At 46.1% G+C, this 15,171-nt stretch overlaps 1 protein-coding gene across 1 annotated transcript in view; it reads right to left on the bottom strand.

The window, feature by feature from the left end:
• The window catches only part of LOC135896988 (salivary peroxidase/catechol oxidase-like), a 122,073-nt gene extending 107,466 nt beyond the window's left edge, over positions 1 to 14,607 (bottom strand). The window contains exon 1 of the mRNA XM_065425550.2: positions 14,579 to 14,607. The gene's annotated coding sequence lies outside the window, so the exon portion shown is untranslated. The remainder of the gene's footprint in view (positions 1 to 14,578) is intronic.
• Positions 14,608 to 15,171: the final 564 nt, after the last annotated feature.

Here is a 15,171-nt window from a genome sequence, read left to right as displayed (position 1 = left end):
AACACATGGTTCGTCCTGCGATGAAAAATCTTTTAATTGGTGGTTTTCTCCACATTTAGGAAACCAAGGTACCGATCGACAAGCCTAAATGCTGTGCCCAAAGCGCCAACAATGAATAGACTAAAGGGGCTGAGGAGACAGCAATTCAACCCGTTATATGTGTGGTCACGCCTTGGCCTCTGTCGCACGAGTTGCTGCAGCGAAAGCAATAATGACTGATTCTGTGGGGATCTTGTTCTGAGATAAAAGTGTGCAACGAAATACGGACCCTGCTACGGCCACAGACAACATTTCTCAAATTTATGAAGGACAAAGCCTCGAGTCGACCCCACCGACTAGTCCTTTAACAGAAGCTAAGTGAGCACAAATGAAGGAGCTCACCAGATGCGATGGAAACGCTGCACCTTTGCGAATGGCAGTGATACCGCCCTGGTTTAGCGAACAGCAGAGAACGCCATCGCGACTAAACTGCCGTACTTCTGCCATCAGTTGGTAGTTAGGCCTCGCCCTCTGAAGTGTTTTCTGAATAAATTTGTGGTTTTTCGTTTGAACTGATTCTTCATTCAACGGTACTAGAGCCACAGGCACGTTGGTCAGTCCGCTGAGCAAAAGAAGCTCAATTTGATAATCATGACGTGCAAGAGAAACCAACCAGCCAGTGTTCGCCTTGACCGGAGAAGAATAAGACATCACTGTGGCATGCCTAGGCGAATGGCTGCCCGATATGCATCCTTCCTCCGAGAGCGTACACCAAGAAACCAGGTAGGGGCCTCTCCAGTGAAAAGGTTCGTAGCATCGCACGGCGAGGGGTTGATCTGTAGAAGACCCTGGTGGTTCAGTGACTGAGCATGCGCTCCCTTGTTTCCGAAAAGGGCTTATACAGTGCTGTCAAGGACGTCCGAACCCAGCAAGAAATCTCCTGATCCTTTCAGTTCCCACGACCATTCAGCAACAACGGCTGAGCGGTCATGGCATCTCGGTTGACCGGAATGAGGATGGTGCCAATCCTCAAGCTTTCGTCATCGTTGTCTTCTACAACAGCTGGCTCATCGGCGTCCCTCGGTATAACCGCGCCAACGCGCTCGTGCCACTGTGCCTGCGTTTGTCGTCGTCTTCCACAGCTGACTCCTATGCCGTTCACCATGCCAGGGTTCCCAACTTTTCATCACTCTGCGAAAGCGCTGAAGGCACTGCGCCACTGCCAGTATATGCGGTTATTATATGGTTAGACCACTTTCCTCGTCTTAAATTGTTTGGCTCGATATATCGCGAAATGCAAACACAGATCGAGCTGCGCACTTATCAAGGATTAGGAAGTAACGTAATCATCGGACAAATTTTTCTATTGCTCTTTTTGCTATACGAAAAGGAAAGGCCCTTGATTCTGCAAGGCTTGAGGGAGCACGGCGAAAAGTCTTCGAAAAAAAGCGTCGTCAGCATTATTAGGTGACAGCTATTTGCCTCTTTAAAGCGAAATCTTTACTGGCCGCGAACTTGCGATTTCGTCGTGACGGTGCTCGGAGGAGGCACATCACATCGCAACGCGCGCCTCGCCGCAGACATTTCTCTCCCTCTCTCGCTCTCTATAGTCACTACTGCTCATGCGCCACTAGTAGCACAGAACCACAGGTATTCCGCCGCTGCGCAGCGCCACGCCTTTCCGCCGCCACCATTTGGTCTGACACCAGACCACGTTTCTCGTCGTTGCGCTCGCCTCCGCTCGCTACGCCAGCTGCGTCGCATGCCTGATAACATGTCGGAGTATCGAAAAGGAGAGATCGCGTGCGCCGCAACCGCAGCTGAGGCGGCAGTATGGACGGCAATAATTCTCATAAGCAGGAGGAGGCCTGGAATCGACATCGGAACGAGAGGAAGAGGAAACGAATTGCCAAGGAAACAGACGAACAGCGCGCCGAATGACTGGCTAAACACCGCAAGATAGCTAAGCAACCAGACTAAGGTGGACTTGCAATCACGATTAACCAAGGCTAAATAAGCTGTGCCGTAGCTTTCGTTACGTATAGCTTGGCATAGCCGAGCTGAGGCACTGTTTTCTTCAGGTGTTTGCGAAACGCCGCGCGCGTGACATATAAATGCACTCCATCTTATATCAGATCAGACAAAGGAACGCCGCGGACTTGTTCCTGAAGAAAATTCAGGTTTGGAGGCTGCTCCAATAGAATATTTCACGGCGTAGGGAGCACTGTAACGCCACCTCCTAGTGCCGCAGCGTCTAGTTTTCCTTCTTTAAGCGTTCCTATGGAGCGGAGGAATATAAATGACGTGGAAATTGAGGCGAAGGCAAACGGGAATTGCAAGAGGCGTTCGTTGGAGGAGCTTCAGTGGCGACATTATACAATCCCGCTTTATGGGGACGAAAAAGACCGTTTAGGCGACGGTGTTCAGTATAGGCGATCTGGGCTGGGAAGCTCTAGCAACTGCCATAGTGGAGAGACTTGTGCCAGCTTCTATGGTAGTGAAACAAATAAGCATGTTGCAAGCAATGCGCCTTTCAAACTGGCTGAGGACGCGTGAAGCGTAATAAGATATGGGACGGGACGGAGGTGTAGAATTGGGGCAGTCGTCTCTTGTTTGCTATCTTCTACCGGCCAAATGGTTGTAGTAGGACAACATCTAGTGCCGCAGTATTGGAGAATTAGATTCAAAAGCACCTAAATATGCGGCCTCATTCTCTCCGGACGTAGCGGGTAAAAATACCAGTCTTGTTGGAACCGGGAACGTCAGCAGAGCTACACGTCGCCGCACTTCTAACTAGAACGGCAAACTATAGGGTAATGTGTCAGTCCTTTGTGAATTCTAGGCAGCGGCGAACTTTGATTACTGCGTCAACCGTCGAAAAGTCACTAAGGACAACCAAGCTGAACGTGTCATAAACGACACCTTTTAAGTGTACGTAACCTTTGGCTCAAACATGGCTACAATATTCCGGCGCACAGAGGCAGACGCATTGAATGTACTTGAGGTTCTATTAACGTCAACACGCGGATAGATAACGAATTTTCGTGGCGAACTGATGGTTGTAAATGTTGCCAAAGACATTTCGCAGCCTTCCTTTGGGTGTATCCTAAGTGTAAAATAATCTTCATGTGTACGAAACCATACTCGAAACGTATGACGTTTGTGAGCATGGCCGTGGAGGTCCACCATTTATTTTTGCTGATGTGTTAATACAGTTTTATCTAGCTTTCGTAGTCTTCATCACCTTGTCCCGAGTATACGCCAGGATTACGGGGGCCGAATAGTGTGATGTAGATCATCAGGATGGCAGTAGGTTTTGGAGGCGGTTGTCTCGAGATGTCTCCGTTAGCTGTGATGTAAAGGTCGACGTACTTTCCGCTGTAACGTTCCGCGAGGGGAACAGGAAACGCCAACCTCCACCAAATATGTTGCGTGGAAAGGCGCAGATGAGAAGCTATATGCCAGAATATTTACAAGTAACAACGCTGCACTTGGCCTTTATTCCAACTGCAGCGTAGCCTCCTTAGTGTGTGGTGTGGCGGAAGATAGGGGAAGCGCTTCGGGAGCACCAGTCGACAGTCGCTCTACCACAGGCGCACAGTCACTGCTCGTAACGCCGCCATTGCAGTGCGATTTGAAAATTTTAGTGCCACTCATGCCGAGCTCTCGATATTTATTAATGGAACGAGCCTAATCGATTAAGTCGAATAAGTAAAGTGTTGACATCGATGAAGATTAGTCGTTTAGGGGGATACGTTAACTTGACTTTTAGAATAATCATTCATTGATATTACCAACCTTTATCGCTTGACGACGATGACCTGAGGATAGTATGAAGGCGAAGCTGCAGTGACGATGATAGAGCCACCACGATGGTGTTACAGTGATGCAAGGCAACGAATGCGTCACCACTGTGTGACGATGATGGCGTGACGGCGACGGGATGACGAGTGTCGGATGGCAAATCTGGAGTGACGGTGACGAAACGGCCACGCCGGCTGCTGCTTTCACGGATACATCGTGCTTTAAGGGCTTCTTTATTAACATGCTTAACATTACTTTGGAAGTTCAAAATACTCTGCTTTATCTTAGTTGCGGCTATTTCATTTCATTTGTATAATAATTTGGTAATTGATGATGATGATTTATGGGGTTTCATGGCGCAAGGGCCAGGTATGGCCAAAGAGCGCCATGTCTGTGGTAATGGGTTTGCAGTGTAATTATGATTACTATGAAGTTGGTGGGACGTGGCTGTAAAGGGGCCTTAAGATATACACTCTAAAGTGCGTAAAATCTGTATAATAAAATTATGGCGATGACGTATGACTTGTACTTAAACATTTAGACACATTTAAAAGAATGATACGATAGCTAAAATATATCAGATTATAAGACATGCCAGAGCACTACTGCCTCCTTAGAGCCCTTTAAACACAAGGGCCTGGAGGCATGTGCAATGCAAAACAACTATCGCAGTGGCATCCTCTGGAGAGAGGAGGCGCTACGAATGCATTGGACTAATAACATGTAAGACCACATCTCTGAGGAAACCTTAGACTGTGTCTGTATTAAAACGCGGTTCTGGACCAAGAAGCATTGTAGGATCTAGAGGAATGTGCTGTCGGTATGCTAATGAAAAATCTCTCTTTCTCTCAGATTCGGCCTCCCGACACTCCAGGAGGACGTGGATTATGTTCAGCCTCTCCCCGCATCTACCACAGGTTGGAGGCTCACTTCCGGTGAGTAGAAAATTATGGGTGCCAAACGTGTGTCCTATTCTGAGACGACAGAATAGGACATCTGTATGGAGGGATTTTGTATTCGAGGGCCAGAATACTATCTGTGGTTTTATCAGGTGGAGCTTATTATTCGTTTCCGCTTCCCACATGTGTTGCCAGTGATCACGCAGCCTCCTTCGCAAGAAAGGCCTCAGATCTGTGACAGGCACCTGAGCGGTAGGGTTAACAGCTTGCGATGCGATTGACGTAGCCATCTCGTCCACCAGAAGGTTACCCTCAATGCTCCTATGGCCAGGCACCCAGCATAAAATGATACGCTGGTTAGATCTGTACGCTATACACAAGACGGAATATAATTCATTAAGTACTGGAGTTCTTGTGTATAAAGTGACATCAGGGCATTTACGACACTTGGGGAGTCTGTATATATCGCTGACTTTTGGAGTTTTGATTTTCTTATATGCTTCACAGCAGACAGTAATGCGTAGGCCTCGGCCGTAAATATACTTGTTTCCGGATGTAGTACATCGGATTGTGAGAAGGATGGGCCAACGGCAGCATACGACACCCTGGCATTAGACTTTGATGCGTCTGTGTAGAACTCTGCGCAGGAGTGCTTGTGCTGGAGTTTTAGGAAATGATTGCGTATTTCGATCTCTGGTGCGTATTTTGCTACTTCTAAAAAGGATGTGTCACCTTCTATGACCTGCCACTCCCAAGGCGGTAACAACTTGGTTGGATGCATTAGGCGAAGCTCGAGGAGTGGGACACGCATTTCATCACTAAGCTCCCTCACTCGAAGCGAGAAAGGCTTTCTTTCAGAGGGGCGATTGTGGAAAAGTGTAGTGCCGGTCATATCGTTGACAGTGTTAAAACACTGATGTTGATGATTGGATTGTATTTTCAGGAAATATGTAAGGCTGATGTAAGTTCTCTGTAGATGGAGGGACCATTCATTTGATTCCGCGTATAAGCTTTCAACCGCGCTTGTTCTTAAAGCGCCAGTGGCTAGCCGGATACCTAAATGGTGAACAGGATCTAGCATCTTTAGTGCGCCCGGGGCGGCAGAGTTATATACTACAGCACCATAATCCAATCGAGACCAAATTAGGCTCTTGTATAGGTTCACTAAACACTTCCTGTCACTACGCCATGTAGTCTGGGATAGAAGTTTCATTAGGTTCAATGTTTTTAGACATTGTTCTTTCAGATATTTAATGTGTGGAATGAAAGTGAGCCGGTAGTCAAGTATAATACCCAGTAATTTGTGCTCTTTCTTGATAGGTATTTGGTGTCCACACAGTTCTAAGGAAGCATCCGGAAACAGGCCTCTCTTTCTTGTAAAAAGAACAGAATACCTTTTGTGGGGGTTGATCTTAAATCCGTTTTTTTCTGCCCACTTGGAAATCTTGTTCAAGCCCTGCTGCACCTGTCTCTCGCATACTTAAAGGTTACAGGATTTGAAGCCGATTTGAATGTCGTCGACGTAGACAGAGTAAAGAATGGCAGGTGGTAGCGAAGCACGAAGCGTGTTCATCTTCACGATGAAGAGCGTACAACTCAGCACGCCTCCCTGTGGTACACCTGTTTCTTGTGTGAAAGGTCATGACAATGCGTTGCCGATTTTCACTCGGAAGATGCGATTCAACAAATAGCTTTCAATTATTTTCAGCATATTGCCACAGATTCCCATTTCCGAAAAGTCTCGCAAAATGCCGTAGCGCCATAATGTGTCATATGCCTTCTCCATGTCAAGGAATATTGACATAAAAAACTGCTTATGCACAAATGCGTCCCGAATATATCCTTGAATGCGTACAAGGTGATCTGTTGTCGACCGGCCTTCTCTGGAGGGCAACATTTGGCAGTTGTTCCGGATGACTATCGACCGAACAATCATGCGCATCAGTACATATGCAGTCCGACGGCTCAACGATGTCCTAGTCCACTTCATGAAACTTGTATTGCTACACAGCCTGAAAACATGTTCCTCTCATGTTCACTAGAAGTTTTGCAGGTGTCGGGGTTACCGCGGATCGTCAGAAAGGCGTAGTGACCCTCTTGGGCAAGGGAGGCAGCGAAAGATTCTCCTCCGCGATTACCACCTATCGTTGGTGCATAGATTCCTTGAGCACCCCCTTTAATACGGGGCGGTGGGTTGCGCCACAAATCTTTCGTTATTATTTTGCCTAATGCCCCACCCTTCTTTAGAGAAAGAAAGCATGAAGAATGCCCCTCATCTAAACGTTTGGCCTATTGGAGAATTTGTTTTGTGCTTCCTCACTACTTGAGGCCTTCCTACGTTTTCGCCGCCAAACTTCCAATTCCCTCTTACTAATTTCGATTGCGGGCATCTTCACTCGTGAAATGCTATGGTGACATATTCGCTTGAATTTCGTCAGGTGACGGTAACCCGCCAAGAGCGACAAGCCCCCTTGCTCGGCGGTTGGCCCAGACTGAGAGCAGCTGGATGAGTGGGTGGTCAGAGCACAATAGTCCTCAATAGTCCTCATCTCTCGAACTAAGGCCTGACTTTAGATTCCAGATATCGGGATTCCTCCAGTTTTCCCTATTCGAGATCATTGGGGAACCTGCTAATAGAATGAAGAATACTAGAATCTTAGCATTATTTTTAGCGTGACGTCCACATCTTTTGCGAAAGAAGAAAATCACATCAGCCAGGTTTCACAAACAGCATTTAACGTATTGCGAAGAAGCAGCCTGTGGGACTGCAATCGGCACATTCTGTTTAGTAAGATGTAGAAGGGCGTACATTTGCCTGCCTTGACGCTTGCAAACTCAGGCTTTGGCCCTCAACTGAACGAGGGCAAGGGTGAAGTGCGGAAACTTGTAACTAAGCAGATTGCTCTTCCTTTGCCGCGGAAAGGTAGTCGTAGAAACACTCACGGGAGTAGCCATCTGGCCGAACTTCGAAGCACAGAAGGCGAAAGGAAAGCTTGCTAATGAAGGAAGACTCCACCTCCTAGACGCTAGGACGGTCCAACGCCTGTATCGGTATGCGAGATCGAATGGTATGATGACTAAGTGGTGTGGTGGTACCGAGTCTCAGTGCTCTAAGTTCAGCTTCTTTTCAAACAATGTCCAAGAAAGCAGTGAGCGCTAATGCAAGGAAGATGTCTAATGCAGCGTGCAAGATGTGAAGTCCTTGAAGTGGAATAATGCAATTATGCAATGTGCGCACTCTGCATGTGCCGGATTCAAAAGGAGGTCATTGCTGGGGAGCTGATATCTGACATGGATATTGGCAGCACATTTCTATTTAAGGCATGAAATGGAGCATTCTGACCATTGGTCTACCGTCAGAACATTGTGCAGAGTGTGGTGTGAAGAAGAGAAGCCCACCGACGAGCAAATTTTGTAGAGTACGTCTTTCTCCTAAGCGTATAGTGTAGTACCATCGCGCAAATACGGTGGGTTCAGTGACCCGGCCAACAACAGCGCCGGCACGCGCGTTTAGCCGTTCGAAGAATAGACTGTCGTGATAAGTCTAATCGCAATCCTCGTGATTATTATCATTACCCCTCATTATCATTACCCCTAATTAAGCCTACTGGTTCCAGCCTACGATTGCAAGTTTCCGAATTTCATCGCTCTACTTAGAATTCTGCCATTTCCATCTGCACTACTTTTCTACTTGCGTCCTTTTTTCACTTTCATAAACCGCCTGTTTCATGCTCTATGCATTACAATGCAATCTAAGCTTCATTTATTCATTTTAGTGTTACCTAAATTACCGGCTTTTCATTTTTTATCTATATGGCACACCGCTTTTTCCCTGCCTCTTAACATTATGCCTAAAGTTTATGCGACACTCCCTCCGCAGCCTTTATGTTTTTTCAGTGTTTCAGCTCGTTTCTTCGTCATAAGCTAATGGGAATAGAATGTAATTATTGTGCATGTTCCTTTCTAAGGATACAGGTAAACAGCAAGTAATGGTTTATTATTGCCTGCCATACCCCATTTTGATTTTTCTGTGCATCGATTTCTCAGGATGTCTGTCTCTTGGGTGTAAGTTATCTACTCTATCAGAACTTAAGAGTTTTGCTGAAGTTCTTAACAATCGCCTGTGGAACACAGCAAGATTTTTGTCGCTGCGCTGGATAATTTGTAGAGACGGACATTACCAGAGCGAGAAATTGAGACAAATATTAAACTTGTTAACGAATATTCAATAATCAACTTCCGAACAATTACCTTATGGCACATATTGTAATTTACGAATTGTAGACTTTGAGTTTCGGAGAAGTATACACTTCTAACGAATTTCCATGAATGCACCAGGTTTGTGATGTTTCCCAAAGTGTGGTTCAGAATGCATGGGAGTTGCAATACATTTGTGCATGAATACAAAACCGACCATTTCGTTAAAAACATCAATGGAGCAACTGTGCATTTCATTGCGAATTTTATGGCGTATCTCTTAAAACTGGCGTTATTCTGCAAACTATAATTCCCAGCTGATATGCCTTGAAGTCTCACCGGCTACAATTCGAAATATCCATATCTACTATAACTAATTCGGGAGTAAATGGGTAATTTTTATTAATTAGTTGAACATACGTTCTGATGTTTCGTGAAAGTGACTCCTGCCTCGGTGAGTAATTCAGCTCAAGGGCAACAAGTAAGTCATACGACACAGGCAATTTTTAAGAATTCCACAGAACTTCATGTTCTTCCCTTATATTAACAAACATTTGCGACGAGTCTAGAGATTAACTGCCAGTCATGAATTATTTTTCTCTTGTCAGGCTATTGAGCGTCATTTCCTTGCCTTCTGCATAATAATCTTCAACCCTACTCTGATACTTCATCAGCTAAGGCTCTCAATCTATGTCGCAAGTCATCACCAGCGTGGCTGAACAGCACATTGTCATCTGCAAGCCACAGGTCACTGAGATAATCGTCGTTTATCCCCACTCCAAATAATTCCAACTCTAATTGCTCTAATACTTTGGAGAGATTGTGTCTCCGTGCCTGACACTTCTTGATCGATATTTTCTTGCTTTTATTATTTAGAATTAGGATAGCTGCGCAGTCTTTGTAGATGTTTGCTGAGATATTCAAGTGTGCTTTTGTACTCCTTGACTACGACATGTCTCCGTGACTGCTGGTCTCTCCCCTGAATTATACTTCCTTTTATATTCTATGAGACTATATAGGAAGATTGGTTCTACTACTCAGATGTTACAATTATCTGAACCATGAGGTGGATGTGACTTCTCTTAGGATAACTCTGCCTGAATGCAGCCTGTTATCTTAGTGGATTGAATTTAGATTTCGCCCAAATGGTATTGAAGATTGCCAGTGTATCTGTAGAATACCTGGTAGAATTGTGATGAGAAACCAATGAACAGTAACTCTATTTCTGTAATGTCTCTGTGCTCATGGGTTAGTATAATCTTGGAATTGTTCCAACTAACTGGTATACTTGAAGTCATGACACATTGCACAGAGGGTTACAAGTTTTCTATTAGAGCGTCCCCTCTAATTTTTATCATGCCGACACTTATTGTTTCTGCTGCTGAATTTTCTTACGATATGTCTTCCAAAGCCCTTCTAGCCTCATCGCTAAGCCTACAAGGCACTTCTGTATCGTACTGGTCATCAATTCCAATCAAGATGGCGTGAATGCCCTCGGTACTGTACAGTTCAGTACAGAAGCTTTCTGCTCCCTTTACTAAGTCCTAGAAATCACTTATGTCATTACCCTGCTAATTTTTTAGTGTATACTTGCTGGTCGTTTCTATGCGAAGCTTCTTTCTCACCGATGTGATGCCACCATTTTTTAACGGCTTCTTAAATATTTCCAACGTAACAATTTCGGATATCACTGATTTTCGTCTTGCTTATTAGCTTTGACAGTTCAGTCAATTCCACCTGAGGCATTGAGTTGGACGTATTTATTATTATTGTTATTATTATTATTATTATTAGCAGAGATACATACGTTTTAGAAGTGATACACACATTTATTTACACTTATTTATTAGTGGAGATACACACGTACAAGCAGTGATGTCACGCCTCCTAACGCTTTATTCCCAAATTGGGTCTTTCATCTCACCGCCGATCGCAATGCCACGTACGCAGTGGGTAAGGCGTTGCCGTGCTGGTGAGCCTCAGGCCACGGGCTCTATTCCCGGCCGCAGTGACCACAATATTATGCGCTCTCATTACAAAAGCACTTGTCTCGCATGAATTGGTAGAATGACTCGTTCCGGGGCCTTGAACGCGACCCTCCGCGGTGCGGAGATCAGCTGTTGGCTAAAAGCGCGGTGAACGAGCACTTTTTCGTTTGCGAAAGTTCTTCGGTGCCTCCTTTCAGTGCCGGCGCAATGTATGTCAGTGCTCTACCAGCCAGCCAAGCTGGCGCACGACGCACCATGGTCTATCAGATTCGGTGTGAGGTAAGACATGTATTCCCGAGCTGGTCACGCCAAAGCACGCCAAACGCCACCGGTCAGGCGGACTGTGCCAGACCCAAGACATTATGAGCGTCCATCTTTCGCTGGTTCAGTGGAACTGCGCTGCATGTGGAGCACGTCCGCGGTACGCTGCAGTATAGCTGGCCCTTCACACACACCGGCACAGCGCGCCACGCTAGGGTTTCGTCAAGGCAGGGCCCCAAGTAGAGATCAGTCATGCCAGGGCACCGCTTTGTCCTCCACGCGCAGTCAAGTATGACATCGCGCATGCGCTCTCGATAGCACTTCTCTGTCCAAGCTATCCTCCTTGCATATTCACTCTCCTTCCTCGCAATATGAGCGATAGCGCACGCGCAGCAAGGTACGCAATTAAACTACGCCACTCCAAGCCACATGGCTGAGGGCGCGGTAATTATAGGGCGGTGGGCCGCGGCACCATCGATAATGACAGCGACGCAGAGAATCTCGTTGCACCCGAATCAGGGTGACCTATACTCATTTTTTGTGTCCTCAGCTGCTGAGGATTGCTACGTGTTGTTGATAAGGCGAGGCATGATTTATAACCATGGCAATGTACATGCGAAATCTACAAATCATCTAACAGACCATTTTTTTTACATTAGCGCTTAAAAGATACCCAGATGGCATACACGCCAAATCCTTCTGAAGCTGGCTAAGCAGCCGCTATCTCCAAACCGTGTGCTCGGGGTGAGACGAGGGCAGTTGTCCGGGCACAGTCCGGCCAGTCGCATTGCTGCTGAAATAAACGTTAAACCGGACAATGGCTCTTCGTTCGCGCCGCCAACTTGAGCTCCAGCCAACGAGTAGCGCCGTATAGAAACACCACTAACAAGACCACATCCCCCATTGAGGTAGAATGAAGAACGCTCGTGCAGTCTACATTGATCGCGCACTAAATAACCTCCGCTTGGAAAATTTCATACAGAGCCGCACTCAGTATGACGCACCTCATGATCAAATCGTGGTTATGTCATGTAGAACAAACGAGTGTAAATATATCAAAATCATTTCAAATGTCTCTCAAATACACTTGGTTTAATTTACTGAAAGGCCCATGTGCATGCACCGCTGACCCTGTCAACGTTGTACGTGTGTGTTGCTTTGTTCTCTTTAACTCGGCTGTAAGATTCTTAACTATTCATGTTCGGAGCCTCGAATTTCTTGTTCCGCGTTGTTGTGGTATGTCTAGGGCTTGCTTGTATGCTTTTGTGATCACGTTGCTGACCTTTGTTCTTTCGCCTATCTTTAGTCAGAGGGATGGTGCTAAGTAGTGCTAAATGGTGGATGTATCAGTACACGGACGCATCCACCAGATTAGTCGTAGAAGCAGCCAACATTGAGCAAAAGGGCACGTGGTGCATTAGCCAGCCTTCCATCGAGCTTTCTGAGTAGGAACTAACCCACTTAGATAGCTCGATAGGGTAACAGATGTCCTATATACACGCGGCCCGTTTTTGCGTTCCTCGATTGACCATGTGATGGCTGTGTCGCTTATATACCCGATGTGTGTTTCAGTAACCTTAGTTGTGAGTCAGCGCTCGTCCTGTGTCCGCCCGTCGTCGTCTTGTTCGGGCTGTTCCCATCATGAACTGGACCGTGTGTTGCAACGCGCCTGGGACGTCGCAAGGGGGCATGTGTACGAGTACTGCATACGATACAGGCTATGCATGATTATTCCGTGAACGTAGGTGTTTGTAGGTGGTGGAGCACGACATCTTCCTCTTTGCTCAGATTCTTCTGGGGTGAAATGTACGTTCTTCTGCTGAGTCCGTGGTGTTGCAGAAGCTCTGAGTACTTTAGGGCGATGTCATCAAGGTTGCTGGCCGGCCTAGTGTGGGATGGCAGGAAATCTCGGCTGGTATGACCGCGGGAAGCGGTGTGTGCCGCCTCATTTTCTGTCATACTCTGATAGCCTAGAACCCAGTTGATGTGGGTGTTGGGAAACGGGGCGCGTGTGATGTGATGTGCGGTTTCTGATATGCGTCCTTTTTGATAGTTTCGAGCTGCTACTTGGAAGCCTGTTAGGATTATTGCTACTTCATGGCAAGTAATTGCTAGAGCGATTGCTTTTTCCCCTGCAGTCTCGGGGGCTGTTGTTCCCATCGTGGCAGCGGCGAGTTCTTTGCCTTGGTGATCTTTGACGCTTAGGGCAAAGGCGTTTCGTTTATTATACCGGGCCGCATCGGTGTACCTTGTATCAGCGTCTCTCGCGTATTTCTTGCTGAATGCGCGGATTCTGCTTTGCCGACGCTCCTTAAGGTAAGTTGGATGCATATTGCGCAGTATAGTTGCAACGCTGATACAATCCCGGACTGAAGGGGGGATTCCTGCTTTCTGGTCTGTGTCTGCAACGTAGCTTTCACTGCAGTTGAGGTAGCCCAAAACTGCACGTCAGATGGGTATGTGTGAGCTTAAGCCGCTCTAGTTTGCTGATGTTTTGAGTCTGGACAAGCTCTTCAGGGAGAAGCAGCCATTTTTAAATATATGCTAAAAAGCTATAACAAGAACCTTGTGATGCGCATTTAGGTCACTTTATTTGGATGGCATCTCATGTCAATTCTGAGCACCTACTTAACGCATGTTTGGACCGAAGGTTAAGTTCACGATCTCCTGTCTGAAGGCATTAGAAACGGAGAAATAGTATCGCTTGGTTACGACCGCACCGAAGATGACGTATCTTTTTTACGTAACGTTGTAGTGTACCCACTCTAAGCAGAACATTTCAATCTCAGGAATAATTATTCCTCAAGGCAATTGCTCGATTTCAACAAACCAGAACCATGTTTACAAGTTTATTACAAAGCTACTAATAGCAGTATGAAGAGAGAGAGAAAGAAGTTTAATGACACGAAATGCCGAGAGAGCAGTATGAAGACACCGTAAACTGACAATACTGAGAACTAAACCAAACAAAAATTCTGTGCTATGCACTGATCTGAAATATGCTACTAATTTGTGCATGGGACTTTTTGTGAACCCTCGTGGACATAACAATTTCACGCAAAAGGTAAATTTATATTCAAAATTCCACCACTTCAGATCCAGTTTACAGAGCTGTGTTATATTTTTTGGTTCAGTTATGGAAAAAGTAAACTATGGGTTCATTGGTTTTAACACCATCTAATTTCCAAAAAATGTTTCTAGTAAGTACGATGCCTAAAGTACAATTGTTCTTCCAGTGGTCGGTGCAATGTCTTTCAAACTACTTAGATCATCAAGTTTCATTTCAATCGCTTGGGCGATTGTCGAATGGGAGTATTTCCGCATTTAAAATAAAACTCACTTAGGAAATCAGAGTTGCCCATGAGCTAAAGCCTTTCGGTAACCAAAATCAATCCTCCTGGTAGTACTATGGCCGCTGCGAATGGAGTGTCAATACAGTTTTTTTCTTACCGTGCGGCGCCTGAGGTGATGTCGTACCTGTCGGCGGTTAACAGGAACAAAGCAAGGCCAGCCGCAGTCGTTTCTTTTATAAACATGTGTAGGCTAGAGAACCCAACTTTGTCGGTTGCTTGATCACAAAAATAGATATTCTAAGTTCAGCGGGGAGAAGATGGGCTGCAGGGCTTTGGTATTTAGAAACACAAAGGGCGGCTTTGAGGCAGTCCGGAGATCTTTTGCCCTTTACTTCTTTTTGTATTTACTTCAGGGCACCGCTACTGATGCGACTAAAGGAGTTCAAAGTTCCTGTATGCCAGTTCAAACAATTACTTTTTAAAAAATTCACCGCCCCTTCCACTCCTTAAACGTGGCCAAACTGCGAATCTGAGTTAGTTACACCAAGAGTTATGCCATGCAATTCAAACTTCACAGAGTCTACATTTCCGCCAGCATAACGAGAACACGCCTGCCGCATCCTAGCTGTGTCGCAAAGAACAGCCACACCACAAGCGTCAAGCAAGGCACCGAAAGGCAATGCTGTGCCGCACGTGCCCACATCGCATGCGCTCGAGAATCGGATGGTTGGCACGCGGCAGGAGGTGACG

The sequence above is a fragment of the Dermacentor albipictus genome, chromosome 7 (genome assembly GCF_038994185.2).
Source record: "Dermacentor albipictus isolate Rhodes 1998 colony chromosome 7, USDA_Dalb.pri_finalv2, whole genome shotgun sequence".
NCBI classification, from domain to species: domain Eukaryota; kingdom Metazoa; phylum Arthropoda; class Arachnida; order Ixodida; family Ixodidae; genus Dermacentor; species Dermacentor albipictus.
This window is presented reverse-complemented; position numbering and strand designations above follow the sequence as displayed.